This window comes from Puma concolor, chromosome C2 (genome assembly GCF_028749965.1).
Source record: "Puma concolor isolate L17-30 chromosome C2, mPumCon1.1.hap2, whole genome shotgun sequence".
In the NCBI taxonomy this organism is placed as follows: domain Eukaryota; kingdom Metazoa; phylum Chordata; class Mammalia; order Carnivora; family Felidae; genus Puma; species Puma concolor.
The window spans coordinates 110,602,090-110,610,554 of NC_141675.1; the positions used below are offsets into that span (position 1 = coordinate 110,602,090).

The 8,465-nt window shown below is 37.3% G+C and overlaps 1 long non-coding RNA gene across 1 annotated transcript in view; it reads right to left on the minus strand.

Annotated features, from left to right (window-relative positions):
* The window catches only part of LOC147577486 (uncharacterized), a 26,676-nt gene extending 22,043 nt beyond the window's left edge, over positions 1 to 4,633 (minus strand). Inside the window, exon 1 of the long non-coding RNA XR_015240336.1 lies at positions 3,357 to 4,633. This is a non-coding gene — a long non-coding RNA (uncharacterized LOC147577486). The remainder of the gene's footprint in view (positions 1 to 3,356) is intronic.
* Between the last annotated feature and the right edge of the window lie 3,832 nt (positions 4,634 to 8,465).

Consider the following 8,465-nt stretch of genomic DNA (forward strand, 5'->3'; position numbering starts at 1 on the left):
GGATAACAAGGCCAAACCTCAGGAGCCACCTGGGCAGGACTGTAATCAGAAGGTTCTGGAGAAGAATCTGCTTCCAAGCTTATTCAGCCTGTTGGCAGGATTCAGTTCCTTGGGCAGGTCAGACAGAGATCCCATTTTCTTTCTGGCTATCTGGAAACTACCTGCACTCCTTGACTCATGGTCCTCCTTCCTCCTCCATCAAAGCCCATAAGTGTAGGTTTAATCCTTCTCAGGCATAGAATCTCTCTGACTTCCTCTTCTATGACCAGCCAGAGAAAACTCTCTTCTTTTAAAGGGCTAATGTAATTAGACCAGGTGCATCTGGATAGTCTCCCCATCTTAAGGTCAACTGATTAGTAACCTTAATCACATCTGAAAAATAACTTTTGTTATGTAATATAATCACAGGAGTGACATCAAGGGCAGACACCATGAAGCCATCTTAAAATTCTGCCTAACATTCTGATGCTAGATTCTGTCCAGCACCACTGACCTTCTTTGTATCCCTAGGGATACCATTCACCCAAACATTTTAAAGTTGTCTTTAGGGGTGCCTGTGTGACTCAGTTGAGAATCCAACTTTTGATTTCTACTCAGCTCATGATCCAGGGTCTATGAGACCGAGCCAGATGTTGGTATCTATGCTGGGCATGGGGTCTGCTTAAGATTTTCTCTCTCTCTGAAGACCCTGGGTGGCTCAGTCAGTTAAGCATCTGACTTCAGCTCAGGTCATGATCTTGAGGTTCATGAGTTCGAGGCCCACATCAGGCTATGTGTTGACAGCTCAGAGCCTAGAGCCTGCTTCAGATTCTGTGTCCCCCTGTCTCTCTGCCCATTCCCCCACTCACTTTCTGTCTCTCTCTCTCTCTCTCTCTCTCTCTCTTTCTCAAAAGTAAATAAACATTTTAAAAATTAAAAAAAAAGATTTTTCTCTCTCTCCTTCTGCTCCTCTCCCCTGCTCAAGCACACACTCTCTCTCTAATAAAAATAAATAAATAATAAAATAAAAAAATAAATTAAGTCTTTAAAAACAAATGCTACTACTCAGTAATTCAGAGCCTACTTCCCAGATTACAGTAATTAAGACTGAGATACCATAAAAAATACCAGATTTAAAGTTGAAGGAACTATGTTTAAATCCCAAGGGTTCAGGGCAGAGAGAAATCAGGATGAGCTGGGAATAACTTCATAGAAGTGGCACCTGAGGAGAGCTTTCTAGGATGAAGAGAATTTGGGTAGGCAAGAGCATGAGCAGAGACAGGAACGAACAGGGCATCAGCTGAGTAGTGAGGAGACCCACCTGACAGCCTGAAATAATGGAAGGTCAGACAGATGGGGTAAACTAAAGAAAACATGGCTTTGTAAATCAGAAGAGTTTGCATTTGATTCAGTGAGCAACACTGAGCCTTTGAAAGCTTCTTAGGTTTCATAAGAGTATACTAGATAGAAATTGTTGGATTGGTGAGAAAAATAAGATTAGAGGAAGAGTAATTAGAAAGCTAGGAGAGACACAAATTGTTCATCTGTTAGAAATACATACTGACATTCTATGAGGAGTGGGGTGGGCTTTAACATCTTCAAGAAAAAATTAAGGGGATTGAAATACAAATGGTAAAATGATTACAATGGATGAAGCTTCCTGATAGGTTCTCAGGGATTCAATATACTATTCTACCTACTTCTGCATGTTTGAACGTTTCCATAATGAAATTTTTTTTAAGCCTATTGTGGTAATCAAGGAATGAAGTCATAAAAACCTAGACATGGCTGGTGGCAGGAAAATAGAAAAAGAAAGATGAATTCAACAAATATTTTGGCCTTGGTAACAGGTCACGATCTTGAGGTTCATGAGTTCATGATATAACAACTTCAGCTGAGGGGAGGGGAAAAAACGGACTCATTTATACAGTCTTGTAAATAAAATGTCTTAAAAAGGAACCTGTCAACCTGAGCTTTCAATGAAGTGCCTCATCATTGTGTATGATCAGAATGTGCATAGAAATTAATAATCTGTGTAAGTTAAATTTCCACCTACAGATCTTTTTCTCTGTCTACTGCACCACGTGAAAAAACTGGAGAGATTTTTATTAAGTTTAGAGAGTCTGTTTAGAAAAAGCTATTAAAAATATAGCTTTGTTTAGTCCATACAAAAAATAATTTTGTAAGGCCCAGAAGTGTCTCATTTATTTTTTTTATACATGGCAATATAGTATATTAATTTTAAAGTTTTCCACGCGTTGAGTCCAGAAACTCATGTCTTTAAAAAATTACCCAGGTGGGGCGCCTGGGTGGTTCAGTCAGTTGAGCCTCTGCTCATGATCTTAAACTCTGTGAGTTCGAGCCCCACGTCGGGCTCTGTGCTGACAGCTCAGAGCCTGGAGCCTGCTTCAGATTCTGTGTCTCCTCCTCTCTCTGCCCCTCCCTCTCTCATATTCACGTATGCTCTCTCTCTCTCTCTCTCTCTCTCTCTCAAAAATAAATATTAAAATAAAGTATATATTTAAAATATAAAATATATATAAATATAAAATATATAATATATAAATATATAATAATATATTAATATTATTATATTATATATAAATATATTTATAAATATATATTTATTTATTATTTAATTTTATTTATTATTTTATTTATATATTATTTATATATTTATTTATATTTATATTTATATTTATATATTTATAAATTTATAAACTTATAAATAAATTATAAAAATTTATTTATATAAATATATATTTATATATTTATATTTATATATATAATATATGGTTTTATATATTATTATTTATATATTATTTTATATATAATTTATTTAATTAATTTTATTTAATATTTAATTATATATAAAATATATAAATTTATATATAATATATAAATATATAATAATATATATAAATATATATATATAATATATATATAATATAAAAATATAAAATCAAATCAAATCAAAAATAAATAAAGATTAAAAAATCTAAAAAAAAATTACCCAGGAATCTTTTGGGTACAAGCACCCAAAGTCCCAAATGCTTTCTTGTTTTCCGAAGTGATATATTTGTAATTTTCTACAAAATTGCTATCCTGAAGATGAACATTTCTTATTTCCATATCTACAAGGGCCTAAAAAGGAGAATTTTTTGACAATTTTAATGTAATTTTAGAAGGAATACTTCTTGGGGCAAAAAAGGAGGAGAAAGGCTTTTCAAAGATGAATGAAAGTGATACCCAAAGTAAAACAAATTATTCGGAGCCATTTCAGAAAGACAGGCCTTGATGGGCAGATTCCCACTGAGACAAATGCTCAATCTCAAACCCTAAGCCCCTGAAACGAGTTCACCTGCAGAGAAGCTGACCTTGAGGCCTTCCACGAGAGACAACTGAGGCAGCAGCCCGCACTCTTACACAAGCACCTGAAGCTGAAGACCTGCGGAGAGACTGGCTGCAGATACAGAGAAAAGGCCATGTGCGTTAAGACCCCACGAATTGAGAAAATAAACAGTGATTTCAAACGTATGCTACAAATCAACTAAGGGATCTAATATTATTTCAGAATCTTAGATCTGTCCCTGTTGTCAAGCCCAAAGGTGCTAAGCTGTTCCAATAGGAGACATATGTTTCATTCAGGTACCAAGAGGTACCCAGAGCTATTGAAATCTCTACTTTCAATTAAATAACCAGAATCCTGCCACTTGAAAAAGTAATATCTAGACCTAAAACACTATACTGCAATGGATTTAGGCAAAGTGGATCAGTATTTATTGTCTGAAACCATGGACTTCCTGGAGTTGATCTTTCACTTTCAAATGTCTGTGGTTTCCTGATTTTATCATTACAAGGTCAGATGTCAAAAATGAAGGCATGTAATTTATGATCATGTTGCTTTTTACATGGGCAGCTCTAGGTAGTGTGATCAAGGTAAAGAGTAGCAAATTTCTTCACATGTGTACCAGAGAATGGAATGACTGATGATAATCAAAGAAGCTTTGCTGTAAGTTTCAAAAAAAAAATTAAAGTTCTTTTAACCATTATAATAATTTTTTAAGTTTACTTATTTGAGAGAGACAGAGACAATGTGAGTGGGGGAGGGGTGGAGAGAGAGAATCCCAAGCAAGCTCCTCACTGCCAGCACAGAGCCCGACATGAGGCTCAAACTCCTGAAACCATGAGATCATGACCTGAGTCGAAACCAAGAGTCAGACGCTTAACTGACTGAGCCACCCAGGCGCCCCAAAAGTTATAATAATTTTTAAATTATAGATCAATAATGATTTTATCGTTTCTACTAAAGTTTATCAACGTTAAATGAGTCTCCTGCTCAATGCCAGGTATTACAGCTAATAAATGAAATGGAGATGATGTATCCTCCATTAAGTCAATTTTGTATAAAAAATGCTCATAGATTCTGAAGACAAGACTACAGGATTGCTCAAAAAGAAGTATTCACCTTAATCATTTTGTGAAAAGAATAATGATAGGAGAAAAGATTACAAAGCCTCTTTCCCTGGTGTAGTAGGTTAAATGGTGGCTCCCAAGAAGACATGTCCACATCCTAACCCTCAGAACCTGTGAACATTACCTCATTTGGAAGAAGGGTCTTTGCACATGTAGTTAAGAATCTCAAGATGAAGTCATGCTGGATTACCCGGTGGGCCCTCAATCCAATGGCAAGTGTCCTTTAAGAGGCACACAAAAGGAGAAAGCCATGTGAGATGGAGGCCGAGACTGGAGCGATGCCACCACCAGCCCAGGAACGCCTGCCTGGAGCTGCCAGAACCTGAACCAGGCAAGGACAGATTCTCCCCTAGAACCTTTGGAGGAAGCGTCGTCCTGCCAAAACCTTCATTTCAGAATTCTGGCCTCTACAACTGTGAGAGAATAAATTTCTCTCGATTTCAACCACCGGGTTTGTGGTAATTTGTTACATAGTCTTAGGAAACTAATGCACCTGAGGATTAAAAACCAAAAGGACCCTAAAAAAGTGTTTTCTGAAAGCAAAAAAAAAAAAAAAAAAAGACAGGTTCAATGACTCCTGATCTCTCCTTCAAAGCTGGTTTCTATGACATGGGATTCAACGTGCCTGGCACGTAGCAGGCATTCATCAGTTTGCTACCTTATCCTCCCGGGTATTCCAGGAGCCCATTCTGTTACCACCATATGGCCACTGCCCAGCCACATGTACTCTCCAAAGTCAGCATTTCCTAAATAACTTAGACTAAAACTGTGCACTAAAATCATCTTCACATATACCTGCCAGGAGCCCTGAAAACCCTGGAAATTCTGACTCAGGAAGTCTGGGGTGGGGTCAAGGCACTGGCACATTTAATAAGCTTCACAAAAGATGCTGATATCCACCAAAGACCGAAACCTTGAAACTTGGGCATTCAGCAGCTGAAACCAGAGTTGGTATAAAGCTGAAGTATGAAAGTATTTCTGCACTAAAAACGTGTAAACTCCATGTGAATAATAAAATATTTATACATTGAAGTATAAACTATGCTGAGAAAATAAAAATTAAAAAGAGAGCTATAGAGGCGCCTGGGTGGCTCAGTTGGTTAAGCGTCCAACTTTGGCTCAGGTCATGATCTCACAGCTTGGGAGTCCATGCCCCACGTCGGGCTCTGTGCTGACAGCTCAGAGCCTGGAGCCTGCTTCAGACTCTGTGTTTTGGTCTCTCTCTGTCCCTCCCCTGCTCGCACTCTCTCTCTCTGTCTCTCAAAAAAAGTAAACATTAAAAAATAAATAAATAAAAAGAGAGCTGTAAAAGTACTCAATTTGAGAATTACTTCCTTGGACACCTGGGTGGGTCATCAGTTAAGCATCTGACTTTTGATCTCACCTCAGGTCTTGATCTCAGGGTCATGAGTTCAAGCCCTGCATTGGGCTCCATACTGGGTGTGGGGCCTACTTAACAACAACAAACAACAACAAAAAAAGAGGAAGTATTTATTTTCTCTCTACCAAGTGTCAGATACTATGCTACTCCTCACATCTGATGATAAATAAGATGGCCACTCCCCTCCTCTCAAGGGCAAATCCAGGGCACTACCAGAAAAAACAAAAACCCAGTAGTCTGGTCTCATCTGAAACCTCTCATCTTAAACCTCATATCCAGGCCTGATCTCAGAGGAACCATTGAGAACTTAGCCAGTGGATAAAGTTGATTTCTCCCTAAGATCACATTCAATACAGAACTGATATTATCATAAAATGGATGTGGTACTGAGTTTAAGAAGTTGACATTTATTAAAGGTTAGAGGAGTTTGAGGAAATTCTTTCCTGATTAAGTAAAAACAATTAAATGTTACTGATTTGATTAACAAATAGATCTGTAAAATTTGGTCATTTGAGGGGAATCCTTCGTGAAATACCAAAATTATGGTACTAGAGTTAGTCCTTTACATTTTCTTAAATTTTTAAAAATGTTTTATTATTTACTTTTGACAGAGAGAGAGGAACAGAGTGTGAACAGGGGAGGAGCAGAGAGAAAGGGAGACACAGAACCTGAAGTGGGCTCCAGGCTCTGAGCTGTCAGCACAGAGCTGGAGGCAGGGCTTGAACTCCCAAGCTGTGAGATCATGACCTGAGCCGTAGTCGAATGCTTAAATAACTGAGTCACCCAGACGCCCCTAGAGTTAGTCCTTTACAAAAGGAACCACCTGATTTTAAAAAGAGTACAACTATGCCCATTTTCGTGAATGTCTCATTGATGTCATTATTAGATTACACGGCTGAGTCAGGTTCCAAACTATAAGTCACTAGTTCATTATTACTTAATAATAGAACTCTGACTTGAGGCATTACTTCTTCCCAGAATCAATGATCCCAACCAATATTTGCATACATTCATTCACTCATTTAACCAATTCTTTTCATGAGCTCCTTCTACGTGCCAGGCACTGAGGTTGCAGCAGTGAGCATGAAGTCTTGGTTTCTGTGGGGCTCATTCTTCAAAACAACATCCCATCAAGAGCTACCCCACATACCTCTGCAGTAGAGGTATGTTATCAATCACAGGACCCTCTCCTGCCAAGCCCCTGGATGGCCTGAGGATGCTTCTCAACATGCCCTTCATGAGAATGCTTCCAGTAAGAGGTAGAACACAAGATGAAATTGGCCATCCAGATACTAACAAAACTACACTGAATCACTGGTGATTTCCCCGAAATACAATTGCCTTGGTTCACATCATTTTCTGTTTCTGTCCCTTTTACCACCCCTCCTCCTCGTCATCTATGAACATCCAAATCAACTCTTGTGAAGGCACAGCTCAAATGCTCTAACTTGAAGTCTCCCTTGTTCTCCCCTTTGAGATATAAATTCTTCTGGATCAGTATTTCTCCCCCCTTTTTGTTACCTAACAAAGTGCATGCCTTGTCTGCCACATATACATCTTAAGAAATATCCTTTTTATGTCTTTGAATGCCTCATATTGTTCATTATACAGCTTTGCACTTTGCACGTGCATGCACACAGACATGCAAGTCATATGCTTGCTAAGCACTGGTTCAATCAACTAATTATGAGAGAACTTGGGATTAAGAGAAGAGTTAAGCTCACTTGAAAAAAGCTCACTGTATATCTGTTTCACAGGGGTGTATCGGTTCTACTGTTCTAGTTATCAGGTTGCATTGCAATGCAATGAAAGAAGACAAGTTATATTTGACCTACAGAAATATTTCACCTACAGACCTACATTTACAGAAATAAATGACCGACAGTAGATTCCTAACGTGAGCCATGGACTCCTAGTATCTGTAAAGTCCCTGATACTGTATGCAGAATTTGCATATATATGCATAGGTGCATTTTTTCCAGGGAAAGGATTCATAGCTTCTAGCAGATTCTCAAAAGAGGTTATAAGAGTAGAATAAGTGCAGAATAACTGACTGACACTGGCAGATGTTGGTATGTTTGTTCTCACACGTCAAAATGGCATGTTGGGAATGAGAAGGACACTGTTTACTGATCTTCCCAGGCTGGTATCTCTCAGGATGATTCTGTTAATATCCAAACTGTTTTCCCTATGCTCACTGTTCCCAGAAAATAAAGTATGAAAACTAAAGTCACAAACATAAGAATTAGCTTTCTGGTACATAAATTTCTAAATGATCAACAGTAACTATTAAGGTTTCATGATATTTTCAGAACCCAATAAGCCTCTACGAACTTGGCAAACAATCTTTTTATGTTAAATCATATATACCTTTAGGAATCATGTTCTCAAAAAAAGCCAAATTGAAAAATATTAATATTTAATATAATCATTAATATATTAATATTAAAACATTGATAAATATTACTGTTTTGTAATATTTAATATTTTATTGCTACTTTATAAATTTTATATTTTAATTAATATATTAATAATTTAAAGCTATTTAGATTAGTAATTAATAGCACTTTTTCAGCCTAGGGAAATATAAATAAGGGCCTAGAAAAAGAAAATACACATCCTTAAGATG